The 21,590-nt window shown below is 40.8% G+C and overlaps 1 protein-coding gene across 1 annotated transcript in view; it reads left to right on the top strand.

Annotated features, from left to right (window-relative positions):
- ncoa2 (nuclear receptor coactivator 2) overlaps positions 1 to 21,590 on the top strand; it is a 301,026-nt gene that overhangs the window by 99,011 nt on the left and 180,425 nt on the right. Inside the window, 1 exon segment of the mRNA XM_055634454.1 lies at positions 10,883 to 10,962. The gene's annotated coding sequence lies outside the window, so the exon portion shown is untranslated.

Below are 21,590 nucleotides of genomic sequence, written 5' to 3'. Positions count from 1 at the left end.
ATACTAGATGTTAGTTAAGCATATTGATTGACTTAAGTTACAGCATGGTAACAGGCCATTCCTCCCACAGGGTCCATGCCAGTCATTTATCACCCATTCGCTCAAGTTCTCTGCTATCTGACTTTCTCATCCACTCCCTACACAATTGCGGCATTTTATAGCGGGCAATTAACCTACAAACCCGAACATCTTTGGAACATGGTAAGCATGGTAAGCACCCAGAGGAAACTTGTACAGTCACAGCAAGCGCATGCAAACTCCACAAAGACAGCACCTGAGGTCAGGATCAAACCCGGTTCTCTGGTGGCGAGGCAGCCACTCTACTAGCTGTGTCAATTAGAGGTAGATGGTGTAGTCAACTGTGTAGAGGCTGCAGACAGGTCGAAGGATAAAAGTGAATGTTACATTGTCACAATCAGAGAGGATATCATTGAATGACTTTGAAATAGGTTTCCGAGGCTTTTAGATAGGCACATAGAAGTGCAAGGAATAAAAAAATATGGAGTATGTGCCAGCAGATGGGATCAGTTTATATCTAGGCATCACGTTCGGCACAAACATTGGGGGTTGAAGGGGCCAATCATATGTTGTATTGTTGTATGTTCTATAAGTTGCTTTGGTCCAATGGCACAGAGAGAAACCTGACAGGGATTGCTCAAATTTAGAAATCTGATTTAAAAAGATGGGCTCAAATTTAGATGACTGCAATACTTTCTAATGTTGGAAAAGAAAGGTTAGAAATGGGGCAGAAATTTGTAAGATTGGAGGGATAAAGGGTAGTGGATGGCAATGGCATTCTGAAGGAGAAGGTAGTAGTGGTGAATGAAAGAGAGCTCTTCACAATATAAGTTACTATTAAAGGTGCCAGGAGAAGGTCAGCAAAAGTTGCAAGAATAGAGCCCACGGGTCTTGTGGACAAGGTGAGCTAGGAGAGGGACTGAAGGGAGACGGGAAAGAAAGATATGTGTTCAGGGCTACAGTTGTGGGGAATCCTCTATGTTTTGATTTAAGGGGCTAGCTTTTCAATGTGGTTTCCTAAAGCAAATTTAATTTTACTGGTAAAGAATATGCATGTGCGTGTACACAGTGGATAATCTAGTCCTCAAGATCTGAACATTGAATGCATGACAATCAATTGGATTATGATGTGAATTAGAGTTTTAAATTGGTGAAATGGAGCCCGTTTTCTACAATTGAACCTGGATGAAATGGCATCATCACATCATGGCCAGTCTCTGAATGTTTGCTTTTCATTGTTGGATAGAAAAGCTGTAAGATCAAAGTACGTTGGAGGTAAAACAATCCTTGCTGATAGTTGACTGGAAGATGCTCCAGCAATTGCTTAATGTTCTGCCTTGTGTTTCATAAATACTCTGTAATAGGCCGCAGGAATGTTATTAGTCAAAATGTGGCCCCAATTTGAAGTGTATAGATGAATAAAAGCTTGGACAGACTGGGATTTCAAGGAATGTCTTGAAGAGATAGAGGTGGAGAGTTTAGAGGAAATTTGAGTTTAAACCAAGACAGATGTGAAGATATGACTAATAATGGCCATGAAATTCATTGATCGGCATGGGGTTATCATTGGAGAAGTGCAACATGTGAACATTGTTGAGCTGGAGAAGAAAATTGGAAAGATCTAGACGAGGAATTTGACTGAAAAGTTGAGTTTTTGTGTTCAGGGTTACCAGATGTAGAAACAATGTGGGTCAGCAGCCTACAAGAGTGCTGAATGAATGACCTTTGGAGTCCATTAGGATATGGCAACAGAGTTTGATGAGCTCAAGTTTGAAGGCTCATTAAGAGACCATTGGAATAAAGTCTAGAAGCTGCCAGAGCATAGATGAGAGCTTCAATACCAGATGAACTAAATTAGAGACAGTTAATGTGGTAGAATTAAAAAAATTGATGATTTTTGAAGTGTCATCTTATCTCTGTTTTGTACACACAAATGATCATTCTTGTCTGTGACAATTTTATCCAAGATAATTTGCACCTGGAGAACTTTAGTCCGGTTTTCATATTCAGATCGTTCCATTTGCAGTTATATTTTGTTTAGCGTAAAATATTTCTAGACTGTCTTTGGAGATAACATTTAAAAGACATTTAGATAGGTACATGGATAGGAAAGTTTTAGAGGGATATAGACCAAATGAGACCCGTTTGGTCCCTGTCACACGGGAGGCAACACAACGCAACCCGTTCCCCAAGGCAATATTCCACCACTCGCCCGTTTCCCCAATGCAACCCGTTCCCCCAATGCAATATTTGACCACTTGCCCAATTGTACAGTGGCTGCTCATTTCGCCTTATTCACCCTCCCTCATTTTAAACTTTTAAAAAAATTCAGTGTACTGTGACTTTAAGAAAAATGCATTTGTACCTGCTGGAGCTAGCAGGACTCTGTGTACTTGGATAGCAACAATGTTGCGAGCAGGGCTATAATCCCATTGTGACGTCATAGCTGTAAGCACAGGGAAGACATTTTTCTCAAATTGGGGTTTTGTAAATCTAAAAATGTCAATAACGTGAAATATAACATCCATCTGAACGAAACATGACACAAAACAACCATATGACAATTGTGATTAAGGTGGTGCAAAACAAATTTGTGCTATCTTGTACTGTTTTGGCGTAGTTTCGGGAGCACATATGCATAGATAGATAGAAACAAGATGAGAGCATTAGTAATATACTAGACCAAGTTTGGCCCGTTGGGGCCCTGTCCCCCACCACAATAATCCACCACTCACCCGTTCCCCCAACGCAACCCGTTTCCACACTCACCCGTTTCAACACTCACCCGTTTCCACACTCACCCGTTCCCCCAACGTAACCCGTTCCCCTAACGCAAGAATCCACCACTCATCCATAGCCCCCACGGGAGGCCTGGTCCCCCAACGCAACCCGTTCCCCAACGTAAGATTCCACCACTCACCCGTTCTCACAACGCAACCCGTTCCCCCAATGCAATAACCAGCACTCACCCATAGCCCCCAACTGTGCAGGTAATTTTAAACTTTAAAAAAAAATGCAATTGCACTAAACTTTAATGTGATGTTGGTGCCACCGACAGGGCCATCTTTTGTTATCCAAATCTAATCATTAAACATTGTTATGCTGGGTTAGGCTGGCAGATTTTTTCCCTGAGTGTTTCCATTTCCCTCCCCCCCCGATCGGCCATTCCCACTCCCTGCCTTGTGGCCAATCACCACGATCGTGGGGGCAGCAACCTCGTTACCGTTGGCAACGTTACATTGTGATGTCATTGTGGCAGTTGACAGCTTGAGAGCTCATTGTGATTGGTGCAGTTTGAGTGGCATTATGACATTATGCGATTCTGGGAGTGCACATCACAGATGATCAGACATAGTCCACTAACACCATCTCCCTAGTCAAGAAAGCACAGCAACGCCTCCACTTCCTTCAATGGATGAGGAGAACCGACCTCCCACCTTCTGCCCTCACCACTTTTTACAGGGGTGCCATTGAGAGCATTCCTACCAGCAGTCTCTCAATCTGGTATGGCAGTTGCTCTGCTGCTGACCAGAAGGCCCTACAGAGAGTGGTGAGGACAGCGGAGAAGATCACCAGATTACCCCAACCAGCAATCCAGGACTTATACCCATCTCACTGTCGCAAGATAGCAACCAATATCATCAAAGACACCACCCACCCAGCACACAAACTGTTCACCCTCCTACCAACCGGCAAGCGCTACTGCAGCATGCGGAGCAAAACCACCAGATTCAAAAACAGCTTTTTCTCTCAGGCCATCAGACTTCTCAACACACTCAAGAAAATTCCATGAACATTACACAAACAAAGACCAACTGACTGTCAAAATAACTTTAACTCAATGTTTGCAGTATGCTATTTGCACTTTTCAATATTGCACCTTTATTATTGCACCTTAATAACATACCTTAAAATTTTACTACACTCTGGCACACTGTGAATATTTTATATAATGTATATGTCCATTGTCTATCTTTATTGGTATATAGTCTGTCTGTGTTATAAATATTACTTGCACATTTGGAGTATGGGGAAACGCAATTTCAATCCTCTGTGTAACTACTTGGTGCATTATTTGAATTGACAATAAAGTTTACTTCCTTACTTACTATAAACCTACTCAAATTTTCTCAGATCTATTACAAACATCGGGTGAGTGGTTGAAATTGTTATCTATTCTCTTTTCCATGATCTTCCAAATATACAGCAAAATCATGGCTGTCCAAGATTATTCAAAAGCATTTTTAAACAGATACTGGACAATAGGATACTAGCCAGTGGCGGACTGGCCAGGTTGTCAGCTTGCCCGATGGCAAGTGGGCCCCCTATATCAAGTGGGCCCCCTTTGTCTCCTGGCAACCAATATTTTTAGACCCAGTCCGCCACTGATACTAGCTGTCCAAAATAAATCAAAGCGTTTATTGGTGGCGCAGTGGAAGAGTTGCTGCCTTACAGCGCCAGAGAACCCGGTTCCATCCTGAGTACGTGTGCCGATCTGTATGGAGTTTGTAAGTTCTCCCTGTGAACTGCATGTTTTTTTTCTGGGATCTCCAGTTTCCTTCCACAAAGATGTACAGGTTTGTAGTTGGCTTGGTATATTTGCAAAATGTTCCCAGTGTGTGTAGGATAGTGTTCATGTGTGGGATTTGCTGGTCGATGCAGACTCACTTGGCCGAAGGGCCTGTTTCCATGCTGTACTTCTAAACTAAACTAAAACAATATTCCAGGTGCCTTTGTGGTCCAATAGAATTGTTTCCCCAGTATCGGGGAAACTATTGGGCTGAAATATCAAGGTTAGCATTTGGCAAAGAGGTTAAGTAGATTATTTTCATTATTCCTTGCATTCTTTGGAAAAATATATATTGGCATGTAACTGCAGAAAGCAAGTATTCATCAGTGAAGTGTATGCTTTGAAGAAACTGAATATCCATATTTACCAGTGCCAAATAAGAGAATACATCAAAGATGCGAGTAAAGTTCTGGTTAACAGGCATGGTTTTATTGGTTTGGACCTGCTGCGCATTGTTGTTGTTCATGGTCCCAATTTTTCCACACTTAACCTATGTTAACACAAAGAAGCTGTCTTGCAGGTTGGTGTAGTTCCCCATGGTAGCTGCCTTCTGAGCTTTACAGCTACTGCGCCATTGCAGGGCTGCCAACATTGGGTGAGAGTTGAGAGTGAGAAATTACGAAGGAGCGTAGGGGGGGGAAGCTTTTGTATTTTTCAGCTTGAAATTGTGCAATCTGGTGCATGCTGTAACGAGTCTTTTAACTTGCATTTGAATGCAACATTTATGCTTTAAATTGGATTAGGTATGAATAAGGTTAGGCTAAATTACATTCCTAATTACATTCCACAATAGAGCCAGGCTGATCAACAGGTGCAGCACATGAATGACGAAAGAAATAGGCAACGTTTCAGGCCAAAACCCTTCTTCAGACGGTTTCAACCTTAACCTTTGAATATAGAAACAAGACGAAAATAATGCCACATATTCAATCATATATGGTTCAATGAAATTAAGATATATATGTAAAAATATATATGGAAACAGGCCCTTCCGCCCACAAAGTCCACACCGACCAGCAATCTATCATACACCAATTCCATCCATCACGCCAGGGACAATTTACAGAAGCCAATTAACCTACAAACCTGCGCTTCTTTCGGATATGGGAGAAGCCGGAATATCCAGAGAAAACCCATGTGGTAGTAAGGCAGCAACTCTACCGCTGTGCCACCGTGCTACAACATTAAATTATTTTTTCTGTAAACATTTTTTCTGTCATTCTAAGCCCATTCAGATCTGCATAGAGTCAGAGTTATACAACATGTACATGGCTGGCCCAATTTGTCCATAATGATAAAGTGGGCATTCTGCGTGCCCAGGGACTGGCTGCCGTTCCCAGATCAGCTCGCGTCCCAAGGACTGGCTGCAGTTCTCAGGTCGGCTGCCCTGACTCCGCGAAAACGAATTGAAAATAAACGCGGTTTTTCGGGTTACGGGCCGGATTCGGCCCGTGTGCCGTAGGTTGCCGAACCCTGTCCTCGATGTTTGGACTCATTGTGGTCCCCCCATGTTTTACAACTGATTCACCTGGTTAGTTTTATCTCCGGCTGCTTCATGTTGTTGGCGGCTGCACATCCAACCAAGAAAGAAGAAAATAGAAGAGATGCGACGTCACTCACAGCCGCCAACTGACGCGCTTCACCAGACCGCGCAGATCGCTCTGATGTGGCGCAAAAAGACAAACTGTGCAGGGACTGAAGACAGCGTGAGAATTCTGTCATCAGCGTGAGAATTGGCTGAAATGCGTTGGCAGCCCTGTCTAAGGCCAGGATGTGACCACACGCGCACTCACGCGCACACACACACACACAGGGAGACACAGACACACACACACATATACACACACACACACACACACACACACACACACACACACACACACACACACACACACACACACACACACACACACACACACACACACACACAGGGGGAGACACACACACACACACACACGGAGACACACACACACAGGGAGACACACAGGGAACACACACACACACACACACACACACACACACAGAGACACACACACACAAAGAGACACACACACACACACAGACACACACACACACAGACACACACACACACACACACACACACACACACACACACACACAAGGACACACACAGGGAGACACACACACACACACACACAGACACACAGGGAGACAGACACACACACTCACACACCCCTTTCCTCTCCTCCCCACCCTCTTTCCTCCCCTTCCTCCCCTTCCTCCCTCTTTCCTCCCCTTCCTCCCTCTTTCCTCCACTTCCTCCCTCTTTCCTGCCCCATCCCTCCCTCTTTCCTCCCCCTCCCTCTTTTTCCTCACGCTTCCTCTTTCTCCCCTTTCTCCTTCCCTTCCTTCATCCCCTTTCTACATCCCCTGTCTCTCTTTGCCTCCATCCCTCCCTTTTTTTTCTTTCTCTCTCTCTCTTTCGCCCCTCCTTCTCTCCTCCCTCTCTTTCCCCGGCCGCCCAATGGGGAGTCTGGCGGGCATGATGTAGCGTGGATTGGCGGCGCTGGTGCTGCCAATCTAGTTGTAGGGCAAGAGGGAGGGAGGGAGCGAGGTTGCCGCAGCAGCCGGCAGCGCAGAGCTCGCAGACGGCTCACAAAAGTGCTGACACCCGCAGACCGGGACTGACGTGCTTCCCCAATCCGTGCAGATTGCTGTCATGCAGCGCAAAGAGACGAACTGTGCAGCAACGATCCTTTAGCTCCGCTATAGGATCTTTGCTGTGCAGGGACTGAAGACAGCCTGTCAGCGTGAGAATTCAGTCTTCAGCATGAGGGCGTGAGAATTGGCTGGAATGCGTGAGTGTCACGCTCAAAGCGTGAGAGTTGGCAGTCCTGCCATTGTCACCTCTTTTAATAAAAAAATAAATTAAAAAAATTAAAATACTCGCCATAGCATCCTCAATTCGACTGCAGTAAAATCTGCTGTGAAAATGAAAGAAAAATAGATGAGATTTGAACCTAATAGAATTAGAATACACCAATAAAACAGAGACTAGGGCATTTGGGCATCCCTCCTGCAAAAGTCTAGGTCAGTGTTACTCATGGCTCTGAGGCATCAGATTAGTCAGGTGCTAGTGGTCACAGCGTCTTGTACAGAGGTGCAGAACAGATGCAGGCTGTGATATTTTGGCTGTGTTGCTATGGACAAATATGGAGCACCGAAAAATGTGTCTGACTGGGGCAATGGGCAGAGAATCAATATCTCCTTTAATTTGCACTTCAACTACTGTAGGATTGTCCCTTGTTTTACAGTGAATGGAAAATGCAGGTTGTAGTTCAAAGGCCACATTACATGCAAACATAGATGCAGCAGCTGGACATCTGGGCAAATGTCAAACTGCTGGAGGAACTCAGCAGGTCAGGCAGCATTGTGGAGGGAATTAGACAGATGACATTTTGTAGGTTACACAAAAAAGCTGGAGAAACTCAGCGAGTGCAGCAGCATCTATGGAGCGAAGGAAATAGGCAACGTTTCGGGCCGAAACCCTTCTTCAGACGCCCTTCGAAACCCTTCTTCCGTCTGAAGAAGGGTTTCGGCCCGAAACGTTGCCTATTTCCTTCGCTCCATAGATGCTGCTGCACCCGCTGAGTTTCTCCAGCTTTTTTGTGTAACCTTCGATTCTCCAGCATCTGCAGTTCCTTCTTAAACAGATGACATTTTGTGTTGGGACTCTTCTTTGAACTGATGGAGGAGAAGAGAGTAAGGTGGTAGAGGGAGGTGAGGGGAAAGGGTGGAGTATCTTGTTCCCCCAGCCCTTCTCGCCTCTTTCCAGCAGCTACATCCCTTCTATTTCAATCTGAAGAAGGGCTGAACGGAAACGTTACCTTTCATAAGTTCTAGGAGTAGTATTAGACTATTTGTCTCATCATGTCTACTTTGCTATTCAATCATAGGTGATCTACCTTTCCCTCTCAACCCCATTCTCCTGCCTTCTGCCTATAACCCCTGACACCCGTACTAATCAAGAATCTATCCATCTCTACCTTAAATATCCACTGACTTGGCCTCCACTGCCTTCTGTGGCACTGAACTCCACAGATTCACCACCCTCTGACGAAAGAATTTCCTCCTCATCTCCTGTTGTCCCATTCCCCTCCACATATGCTGCCTTATCCTCTGAGTTCTTCCAGCATTTTTTAAAATCTGCAGTCTCTTCTGCCTCCTGGGCAAACATCCGTCATGGAATCGGGCCCAGAAGTGCCTGTGCTGATTTCCCAATGGTCTCCCATTGACCGGGGAATGGATTGCTAGCATGGTTTATTATACATAGCATGACGACTTTTGCACAAATCATGCATTAAAAAAAACCCACCCAGTTTCTTGGCAATGCGTCATTAATGTGCTATGATTACTTAATTTTAACTTGAATAGATTATACAGTAAATATAACTTGGAATTTTGGCATGTAGTTCAAAAGAAAGCCTTGGAGATTTATGAAGATCATAAATAAGTATCCTTTATTGTCATTCAGACCTTTCGGTCTGAACGAAATTTGCCTAGTGGCATCACTGTTGGGAGCTATTGGGTTTTTTCTGGATTCTTCACACTTAACACTTCATAAATGACTTGATAATGTTTCTCAGATTTACTCATGTAAATCTTGGCTTTGCATCAAAAACTTGAGGTCATTGAAAGTTACATCAATTTGGACTCAACACTAACACAATAGAGAGTGGCTGTGACATTTAGTACAGGGATTAAAATTTTGGTGATACATATTCTATCAGACCATGATATTTCATTTCAATGCCATCTTTGAAAGGGACAAATGTGAAATAAGATAATAAAAGTAGTTAAGACTGGACAAGATCTGCTAAAGAAGGTGAAAGCAAATTAGTGTTACTGAGTTACCGTTGCCGAACCAGCAGGTCGAGGAACAGCTTCTTTCCGGCGGCTGTCACTCTACTCAACAACGTACCTGGTGACCCAATGCAACTCCCCCCCCCCCCCCCGAAAAGAAAAATCGTATGTAAAAAAGGGAGATGCTAAAGCATCCTTGTAACTGTAACTGACAATGACAATTAAAATTGAATCAATCAAAATCTTTTATGGACCAATGAAACAAAACTGTATGTAAAAACTACCAACGAACCTTGTAACTAGAAGACAGGAGCAACAAAACTTTTTGTGAAACAAACTGTAAAGTGAACCACGGAGAGAAACTTGCAAGCGATATCAAACTCAGTCTTGATAATTGCATCCGGAGAAGGAAGCTGGTCGGTCGTCAAGGTAGTCTGAAAACTAGAACTGGTAATATTGTAGATGAAAATCAAGAAATGGTAGACATTTTTTTGTATCAGTATTTCAAGCAGCGAAAGAGGATGGCCTACATCCCGAGTAGACTAACTTCGAGTCTGGGAAGAACATTTGTAAACCTAAGTAAAATAATAGTATTGAAGAAAATAGTAAAGTTGTTCCCAAACCAGACGATTCCAGGGTTTTAAAGGAAAAACTGTTAATGCTGGGAACATTGCAGATACTATAATCTTTGAAAGGGCCCTCAAACAAAAATGATTCCATTATTCTGGAAAACTATGGATTCAGTGCTGCTCATGAAAGGAGATGTGGAAATGAGGACTTGTTAACTCAATTAATGTTAAATTGATGTCTATAATTAAGTGTAACATCTTAGTCTTGATTTTTGGCTATTAAGCCTAGATGTAATTCGACCAGGTCATAACTTGGTGACTAAAGTGTCAAAGATATGCTACAACAATGAGGTTCTCTTTAGACCATGGTTTGAATATTCTAAGCAATTTTAGGAGTCACATTTTGGGAAAGATTTCTTGGCCTTGGAAGGAATGCAGTGTAGATTCACCAATGCATACATGTTATTATAAACAGTGACTTAAAAATGGGGATATTACTTCTATAATTATTTTGAGCTTCATCCAGAATTGGGATTGTGGTCTTAATAAGTCAGCAAGGCAGAAATTCCTCCTCCGCTGCTAATGCTAAATATGCACCATCATAATGGAACTGAATTTCAGAAGTAGCGTGACATTTGCAGCTGCCACAATATCGTAAATTTGGTGCCATCAACGGAGGCAAGCAACATTCTGTCGGCACAGCTAGTTAGTCCTCAAATTTATTCTAGTGCTTTGATTTAACTTAAAATAGAAATTTGTGCCATTTACTAAAGGCAAAAAAAACAAATGTAAGTACCAATAATTAAACAGCTAGTTCAGTTGAACAATGTGTATCTTATGTGAGGGACTGGATTATCATTGTATAATTCTGACAATTATTGTTACTTTTTCTTTTTGACAGAGTGAAGAGAATAATATCTGAAGATTGTCAATCGTATTGCAACCGAAATGCCCTAGCGGTGTTTTTGGAGAAGAGCCAAGGTGCGTTAAAGTGTGACATTTTTTTGCTTGTAGACTTTGACAGATTATAGAGCTAAATTTGAACTAATTCATAAAGTCTGTGATATGATAAGAAAGATGTGTTGATTGCAGAACTTCTCAGACCCTCTGAATAATCCAATATGTACAACCTTTGATGGATTTTAATAATGGCATAAATATGACAGTATTTCAGAAGAGGAAGGTTAGGTGGCTTATGGGCCTGCCCCACTTTGCAGGAGACTATGCAGTGGCCACATGGTCACAATTTGTTTGCGGGTGGGTGTTTGCAGGAATCGCCTTCATGGCCATGAGGAGTTCTTGCATTCTGGGAACATGTTGAAAAATTTACAGCGACTAGTATGAAGCCGCCATGGAGAGTAGCGAGAAATCTCGAGCCGTAGGTGGGTCGCCAGGAGGTCCAAATGGGTTGCCAGGAGGTCGAAGGTTCTCGTAGGTTGTAGCCGGTGCTGACCGGTGAATTTCATTGGCTCATGGGGGGAAAAAAAGGTAAGCAGTAGTTTTCAGAACCAAGGATAACCGATCGGTAATGTGAAATGTCCGCCGAGATTCTCAGCCATGTATCTCTGGCTTCTTAGGTTGGCCCCAACCCTTCTCTACCCCCCCCTCTTTTAAAGGACTTACTGTACACTTGTGCTTTAGCCGTCTTTTCACAGCGCCAACCTTCCTGCTCATCGCAGTGTATGTCTGTTTCACCATGGCTTTGCACCGTGTGAATTATTTAGACAGCGTTCCCCCTGCTTGCCCTGACCCCTGCCTGCATAACGGGCTGGCGAAGGAAACAATGTGTTTGTGTGTGTGTTCCACTCTGACAGTCGCCGTTCCAGTTGCCGGTTTTTCAGGCGACTGCCGGCATCTTGACAGTCGCCGGCAGTCTGCTGAAAAATCGCCTAAGTGGGACAGGCCCATTAGACTTATTTTTATGAAATAGATGTTGACTTGCATCCTGCTTTTCAAATATCGCTATGGGGTATTTTGGATCCACCTGACAGAGCAAATGGGAGGTCAGTTTGAGTCTCTGAAAGATAGCATCTATAATTTGTGGAGCAATTCCTCAGTTTTGCACTGAATGGAGTGTGTGAGCAAATTTGATACAATTTGGGATCAAATTTCTATTTCGTAGCTTTTTTAAACGTGGTATTTTGGCAGTCATCTTTTGCTATCTGAAACTAGTTGTAGCATGTTTGTTTCTTTTAATCATGATTATTTGCTATTTTCACTAAAGGGAATCTTATTTTATAATTTAGAAAATAAACCATTGGAATTTTATTTACTCATCTGTTATTGATTGCGAAAGAATCAGTCTGATTAGACGCACTGAAGGCATTGCGTGGCTATCTTTCCAGCTACTGTGTTGGAAAGATGACAGAGGGTATAAGCTGCTACTTGTCTCCTTCAGTGTGTGGATTACTTTACTTTATTTTGGCAGTAGCTGGCATGTATGAAATACTCATAATAATGGAGCTTAGGTTCCAAATGAAGTTAATTTCTTTTTTCAAACTAAAATTTGGATTTTAAAACTAGTGTCAGAATAAGTCTAAATGAGCAGTTTCTTGGCCGAGTCTGATCATGTACTTTTATACTGTAGTACTTTTTACAGCATTGGCCAATACACGTGACTTGGGTTCTTAGGTGAAGAGTCTTCATTATAAACCTTAGAATCCTTTTCAAACTGATCACCATAATTACCAAGCTAAATCATTACATTGAGTGTGCACTTTGTTAACTTAAATATTATGAAAATCTGACGTGGTGGATATTCTTTCTTGACACCATCCATAAACAGCTGCACTCAGTGGATGATTTTTATTCATTCTTGGCTGAGTGACTGCTTCACCTTGGGGCAAAGTGAAATTGGCAAGGAGAGCGACCCCATGCTGCTAAGTGCGGTCCTTTTGGCTTGTATTAAGTGATTTTTTTAAAAAGGCAGTTATAGAGAGATCCAGGTGGTTTTACCATCTGGGCTAAAATGAGACCAGATGGAGAAGTGAAAGAAAGGGAATAAAAATCTAAGTAAAATTAGGAACGTAGAAATTAATTAGCTTAAAAAAATTGTAAATACATACACCAGAGACATACACATTGCTAATGCTGGTGACATGCAAATAGTAGAAAGAAAATCATGAGATTCAGCCCCAAGATTTAGATATTTTGCCTGTACTAGGGAATTATCAGTTGTAAAGAGTAAAAGGCATTATGCCTGTTAATGACATTTCTTTTAGTTTAATACTATCAATGATTAATTGGTACATTTTCAACCTTTAACAGTTTGCTTCCTTGAAATTTTAAGATTGTGGAAGTTAGAATGTTACAGTCCATTAAAACAGGCCATTAGGCTCAGCTTGCCCATGCTGACCAAGGTGCCCCATCTACATTAGTCCCATCTGCCGGCATTTGGTCCATATCCCTTTAGACCTTTCCTATCCATGTACCTGTCCGATGCGTTTTGAATGTTGTTATAGTTTCTGCCTCAACTACTTCCTATGGTAGCTCAATCCAAATACCCACCATCCTGTGGGTGTCTGTTAGTTTAAATTTGGATGGCGCAGTTGTTGAAACTGATTAAATTACATTACTTTCCCAATCTCAATATGTGCAATATAGTAATAAGAGAGATTTCAATGTTAAAAGTAAGTGAAATGTATTCTAACAGTATAAACGAGTCACATCTGGCTAATACATTGTCACGTAAAGCATTTTAAAAAAAACCATACTCTGTAGTATATACTCGCTGCATAATCTCAAATGTAAACGTAAGTACAAGTGAAATGGCTGGCTGAGGAATGAAATCAATTTAGGATGCTTACTATTGATATTTAAAATAACTTTTATGTTGCAAATCATTTATTGAACAATTTTCAACACTATTCATTTTCAGTGATGGATCATAAGATCGTAAGAGATAGGAGCAGAATTAGGCCATTCGGCCCATTAAGTCTACTCCACAGATCCCTATTCTCTGTTTTATTGGTATATTCTAATTCTATTAGGTTCAAATGTGGTGTGTTTCAATTGATATGGCGTATATAGAGAGACATTTTATAATAGATTCTTTGAACAGCACTTCATGTATTGATTTTATGTTTGTGACTAAGGAAAGCAATGGGACTATAATATTACTGTGTAAAAGAAGTGCTCTTTCAGTTAAAGGCAACAGCATTTGGTTATTGGGTCCAATGTATATGCTGTGACAAACTATTTCACAATCAGCAAACTAGTGGGCAAATGGTCCTGTGATCGCCATCTAATGGCCGCGGGACACTTACCATCGCCCACCGGGGGCTTTGACTCTGACATCGGGAGGAGAATGAGGAGTGCAGGAGAGAGATAAGACTTTGCCTTCCATCACAGTGAGGAGGAGATTCACTGTGATGGATGTTTGTGTAAATTGTGTTGTGTCTTGGTTCTTCTTCTTGTGTGTATGACTGCAGAAACCAAATTTTGTTTGAACCTCAATGAGGTTCAAATGACACAAATAAATTGTATTGTATTGTATCTAGCTTAGTTTAGAGATACAGCACGAAACAGGCCATTCGGCCAGGATTCTCCGCACACTAACACTATCCAACAAACTAGGACAATTTACAATTTTACTGAAGCCAATTATCCTACAAACCTGTATGCATTTGGACAATGGTTATCAAAAGGGCAGGAGTGCACATAAATGCCTTCTTGCACAATCTCCAATAATGTAATGGTACATTATTGGAGCAACTTTGGATGCTCTAAAGGTGCTCCAATTTTAGAAGGAACCTTTCGAAGGAGTTTAACTTTTAAAAGGAGCTGAAGTTTCCTTCTAAACCTTTTGAAGGAGCGGAACAGCACGGAGCTCAGAAATGGCAGGGAGTGTTTATTTCATAAGTGTGGCACCATATGAGCATCTAAAATTTACAAATGCTCCCTGATCTTCATTGGATTCCCATTGATTAATCCTTAATCAGATACATCCTGGCAATAGTTTTGACTGGGCTCCTAGTTTAAAAACCTATCAATCTGTTTTGAATGTATTTATTGATTGATTTAATGGAATCCATTATGGAGAAATGACTTATTTTCTCAGATCTAATAACAGAACCCTCATTGAGTCTGCATCGCAATTCTTTTATTCGAGCACAGGAAGCGATCGCTTGCATCTTCCTCAGATCTCCAAGAATCCTTGTTTCAAGGCGACTATCCTCATTTTCCTAGTCTCTCACATCATTTTTCACGTTTCCTGTAGGACAGACCTCTCAGATCAGGAATCAATCAAATTGTTATTCACTGCATAAACTTCAAGTTTTTCAAACATAGCCTCATCAAAATGCTGTATAAATGCAGGAAAAAAATATTTCCCTCTGCATTCCATTTTTATGGCAATTAAGGCTAACCTGCTATTTGCCTTTCTAACTGTTTGCTACATCCTCTCTACTATTTTTATACTAGGAAATCCCAAATCCGTCGACATATCCAAAGACCTTGCTAATTTCTCAACATCTCTTAAATCTGCTTTTCTAATCTACTAAAGTGGATAATTGCATTTTCTCAATTTATAATTGAATTGCCTAATTACTTAACTCATTTATTCCTTTGCAGCTAATCTGTGTTCCTCTTGCAAATTATTTTCCCCACATTGTTGCTTATCATTCGGCAACTTGGAAATTTTACACTATATTACACCAAGCCAGCGATATAAATTTCAAATAGCTGAAGCCTGAACACTCTTCCTCCCCCTCCATTATTTGCTACCTTCCAACTTGAATACAGGCCATTAATTCCGCATTTATAATTGCCGATCAATAACTAATTTTCAGTCCATTGCAATATGTCATCCCCAAGTCATTGGGTCCTAATGTTGTACGCCTGTTTCCTGAGGGATATTTAAAAAAACAGTTCAAACATATTTAAATAATGAAAAGCTATTTTAAAAAAATCACATTTTAGGATGAAAACCATAAAATGCTAAAAGCATAATTAACTAGCCAATAATGTAAAATAATTCAAACCCTTACCTGCACGTGCATTTATCCACAGTGTTGGCAACACCATTCAATTAACTGGGGTCATTATCTGTGTGCCAGCCAGTCACAAGATACTGGTGAGGAATCAGATGCAATCGTTTTCACGGCCCACCCAGCCCCTCGCAGCAAAGAGGTCAGAAATGCTGGCATCTGACTGCATGTTGTTTTGGATTCCACATTTGGTGGAGCATGCGCAGATGTCCTAAATAAACCGAGTCACGGACATTTGGAACAGCTGGATGTGAACCTACATTAGTGGAAATATTAAGCCCATAAAAATCGTGAGGGAAGGAAATGTGGACGGGATAAAAATATAATGCAATGCTACCGAGACTGCTGGCAGTGACACTAAGAAGTTGCTATATCCATGGAGGGATATTCCTGATACCTGATATCCCTAACCCGGGTTCGATTGCACCTCTAGCCCACAATCCACTCACTATTTCTGGATATACACCTGCTATTGATGTTTCATTGCTTGCCAGAATTGGCATTAAATTCAATCCGTTTCATGGCAAACAGAATTCATTGGCCAACACAAGAAGGTTCTGTGCGAACATGATAAATTTATCAACTCTTCCACTAAAACACGGCCAATTTAATGTGACACGCATTTGTTGATTATAAGTTGATAACAAGGACTTGTTGAATTGAGTCTGATAAATAATTGTATCCATTGTTTTAGGCATCATTCTGCATTGGCTAATAATATTAGAAGCATTTATGAAGTAGTGTTGGTGTAAGCAGCTGACAATGCATGTTTGTTAACAACAGATCAAATGTTATGTGGGAACCATTCACTGGATATAACTCTGCATGGAAAAAAGCTCATAAATTTTTACAATTGAATTTGCAACCGATTTCTGAACCTGCACTTTGATTTTGAAGTTGGATATGTTAGCAGTCCACAAGCATGTTCCACGTCTTGAATGCCTTTGAAAAAAATGTAATGGTTAAATTTGGTTTCATCTGTACTTTCTGTTCATTTTTTATTGTGTGACAGACTATTGGCAGCAGAACTAGTTCAGTGATTGTTACCTCTTGGAATTTGCCTGAATTACAGTAGATGCAAGTCACACACTGAAACTGTTAAGGTTCATATTCCACCTCATGAAATATTGGGAAACAAGTGCATGTGCTATCACTTGCGGTACACCTTATGTTATATTAATGGCTTCAACCAGTGGCAGATATGTGCAAATGTGTTGTGGATATTCAACTCCTGTTTTAGTTTGCTGAAGCATCCATGAATCACGTATGCACATGTGTTCCAATCAAAATGGTCAACGAATTTCCATTAGCAATAAATCAAAAGTGGATTACCATTAAAGGTGGAGTGCGAAAGAAAAGGGCGTTCATTAGTAATGACATTGAATGGCGGTACCATCATCAGTAGTCTGGGAAATAATTCCATGTGGCTACAGCAGTAGTTCGGAGACTGTATCCTGCTAGTAGTGATTGATGATTTACAAAGCAGAAGTCAAGTGACACGTGCAGCTCAAACTTCAAAGCTCACCACTATCCAGGGCAAAGCAACTTAACACACCATATACCATGTTAAGCATTCTTTCCATCCACCACCGAGAACAGTGTGGCTGCAGTAATTGCAGTCGAGAAAATGTCCTGTTTAATTTACTTGCTCGGATTACTTTGATGGTAATCTGATGAATAAGAGGTGCCCGGGACCATCAGAATCTTAAGGCTCCCTTAATTGTACACTACCCTGACCGGAAAATACAGTACACCTTGATTGCCGGGTTTAATTTGTGGAACTTCCACCGCAATAGTCTTGTTGGACATGTATCAGAAGGACTATTGACAATTAAAAAGGCAGATCATTGCCCCCTCTATATAGGCAATTAGGAAGAAGCAATAAATGCCAGTGGATCCTGTAGGATGAATGGAAACAAAATGACCTATTACCTGCTATCTTATGTGATTGAAGCAAGATTAATTTTTTTGACACGTTATGCCATAAAATACCAAGCATTTACTCAGGACTTTTTCAAAAGTTTTCTTTCTCTTTGTGGTTCTGGGTCTTATGAGATAATGATGATAATAATAATAATAATAATAATAATAATATTTTTATTTATATAGCACTTTTAAACAAAATCACTTTGAACCAAAGTGCTTTACAGAGATTGATTAAACTAATTGAATAGATCCATATAAAATAAAAAAGAAAAAGAAAAAAATCATAATCGAGCTAGACTCCAGTACAATAGGTAGGGCAAAGGGAAAATAGAATGCAGAATCGAGTTCTTGGCATTGGAGCACACCATGCTACAATGTACAGAGGGATATGTGCATGCTGGTTAAGGAGATGCAAAAAGTCAATTTGCACATGCATAATAGGTAATTACTAAGGCATATTTTATATTGCCCTCTATTGATAGGGATTGGAGTTCATAAGTAAGGATGTCTTACTGAGAATGTACTTGGCTTTGGTAAAGACCACATTTGGAACAGTGTATGCAGTTTTGAGCTGAGTAAAGAAATTTATATTGCTCTTCATTGCAGTTTAGAATTTTGAGATTGTGGGGTAGTCCTACGAGTAGCAATTAACAAAGATTGATCTCTGCTCCCTGGAGTTTGTAAGAATGAAAGTTGATCTCAGCTCTCACAAGGTTCTGTGAGGGATTGATAGATTGAATGTAGAAAGACCAGATTTGGTGGATATAATCTTGGGCAGAAAGGCCAGCCAGGTGGGATTGCAAGAACAAAGTGTTAGTTCTTTACCTCTAAATAACACTGAGTGACTTTAGTGTAGTTTAGTATTATCATATGCACAGGGATACAGTGAAAAGTTTTTTGTTGCTTGCTATCGATCTGCAAAATGACTGTACATGATTACAATCAAGCCGCCCACAGGGTACAGTTACAGGGTATTGGGTATTTTGATTAGTACAAGATAAAGTCCAGTAAAGTCTGATTAAAGATACCTCTATGGTCTCCAATGAGGTAGATGGGAGCTCAGGACTGCTCTCTAGTCATTAAAGATATTCAGTGTTCAGTCTTTTTTTAAATTCTGCGAATCTGACAATGTGGTGATAGGAAGGGAAAGTGGTCGAAGATTGGCCATGAATGAATGAATGAATACGTTTATTGGCCAAGTATTCACATACAAGGAATTTGCCTTGGTGCTCTGCCCACAAGAAACAACATGACATACAGTGACAGTTAGGAATGACACTAAACATTAAACATTAATAATAAAACATTATTGATTAAACATGTGAATTAAATAAAATACCAGAGCAAAAGGAGGCTACAGATTTTTGGTTATTGAGTGGAGCTACTACACGTGGAATAAAGCAGTTTTTATGTCTGGCTGTGGCAGCTTTGACAGTCCGGATCGCTTTCCAGTTTGAGTTTGTGGCCAGGGTGAGAGGGGTCAGAGATGATCTTACCTGCTCGATTCCTGGCCCTTGCAATGTATGAATCAGATTGAATGACCAAGTAGACATGAAGGTCCACACGATCTATCGTATTTTCTTTTATTTGTTCTGGTGGCTGGAGAGAAAGAGCAGGTACTATCTTTGGATCTGTCTGTGTTATCACTAGAAAATAAAAATGAATATTTGCAAAATGCAAGTGTGCTTGCTCATTCTAAATCCTACCTCTCCCTATTCTCTATCGTGAAATATTTGTGGCAAATAGTTCTCCCACCGCAGGGTCAGAAGCAAATTCAAAATGTGAATTGCTGCTGTTTCTGAGATATCTTTGAAATCAAATCAATATTATGTTCAGCCTGCTCTTACCGGAAACAGATGGAAGATACAATAAGGGAGCCCAACATGAATAAAACTGAGGCAGTTGCCAACAAGGCAAGATTTTGTTATAATTTGTAATGTGCTCTGTGGTTATGGTTAACTGTATAGTAACAGCGTGTATAATTAAATTCACACCAACAATTTAATATTTGCATTCCCATGAACTAGTTGTACAATTATACCATTCAGAGGAAAGAGCAGAATATTACAAATGCATAGAATGGTCTATAAACATTAATGGCAATTGCAAACTGATTTGGTTAGGGTGCTGTACACCAGTTTTTGATTGCTGTATTACTAGTACTATAATAGTTTCTGAAGGTCTAGTGTATTACATAGAGGAAGGTCGACCTCATGGATTTTTTTAAAAGCATTTATTACTTTTGAGGAACGTTTCAAAAATATACCATTTATGAGGATTTTAGAGGGGAGTTATACCCTTCCCTTCCATTGCACCATTTATCCCTATGTGCCTTAATTTATTTTGTGGCCAAAGTACTACCAATCTCAATCTTGAATACTTTTTGACCAAGCGCCTCCACCTCATTCATTTTGAGATTGATTGAACGATATAGCACGAAAATAGGCTTTTGGCCCACTGAGTCCACACAGACCATCAATTGGTATAGGAAGGAACTACAAATGTTGGTTACACCAAAGATCGACACAAAATGCTGGAGTAACTCAGCGGGTCAGGCAGCATCTCTGGAGAGAAGGAATTGGTAAAGTTTTGGGTCAAAACCCCTCTCCAGAAGAAGTCTGAAGTGTCTTGACTTTAAACGTCGCCCATTTCTTCTCTCCCGAGATGCTGCCTGTCTCACTGAATTACAACAACATTTTGTGTCTGTCTTCAGACCATTGATCACCTTTTCACACACAAGTTCTATGTTATCTCACCTGCTCATTCGCTCTGTACACATTACGGGGGCAATTTATAGAGGCCAATTAACCAACAAACCCACACACCTTTGGCATTAATAGATCTTTGAAGAAATGTGCCTCACCTTCGAATCAAGTTGCAATGCTTATCCTGAGACTGTGCTCTCCACAACTGTGCATCTCTCTGCATCTATGGTGTCAAGTACTCTTTTGGTAAATTTGCTGCATTATTCGCCAGGGACACAAGGTACAAACATCAAAACAACACATGAGATATTCAACATCATTCAGGTTAAAAGAACCTTCGTCACCCCCCCCACCCCCACCCCCCACCCCGCCTGCCCCACAACATCACCATAAGGGGAGTAGGGTTACCCACTTACACTGATGTAATAGGTATTTTAATGTTCTCCTAACATTTACCATATGAACTGCAGCGTTTTATGAGGGCAGGTCACCTCCACCATCTTAAGACAATTAGAGAAGGCTAATTTATGACTAACACAAATGTCTTCAATTTGCAAGGTCTTGGTTTAATGCCATTTAAAAAATAGTACATTCAGCTGTGAGAAACCTCTTTAGCACTTCATTGAAGTTTCTGCCTATTGGTACTATTGAAGGAGCAGGAACTCTTATTGGAAACATTGAAGGAAAGCAAATTAGTTATTACTACTACTTGCATCCTGAGATCATGCATTTTAATATATCACAATAAGCACCGAGGTTTTCATTTCTGAAATGCTATGTTAATTGTTTTTTTTTCAGTTTGGGTGCCAGTAGAAAAGCTACATTGACCACAGAACTTAATGGATGGTGGAAGAAAAGTAATGAACACCTTCTTAAATGTTTTTTTTGATGAACTATGGATTAGGGGAGGTTCATGTATACCATTGTATCAGTTTGAACGGCCAATGTGATAACATCAACGAGACAAAAATTGGTGCTCAAACCATTTTTT

Source organism: Leucoraja erinacea, chromosome 4 (genome assembly GCF_028641065.1).
Source record: "Leucoraja erinacea ecotype New England chromosome 4, Leri_hhj_1, whole genome shotgun sequence".
Taxonomy (NCBI): Eukaryota; Metazoa; Chordata; class Chondrichthyes; order Rajiformes; family Rajidae; genus Leucoraja; species Leucoraja erinaceus.
The sequence above is the reverse complement of the archived record's forward strand: the minus strand, read 5'-3'. Positions and strand labels throughout refer to the sequence as shown.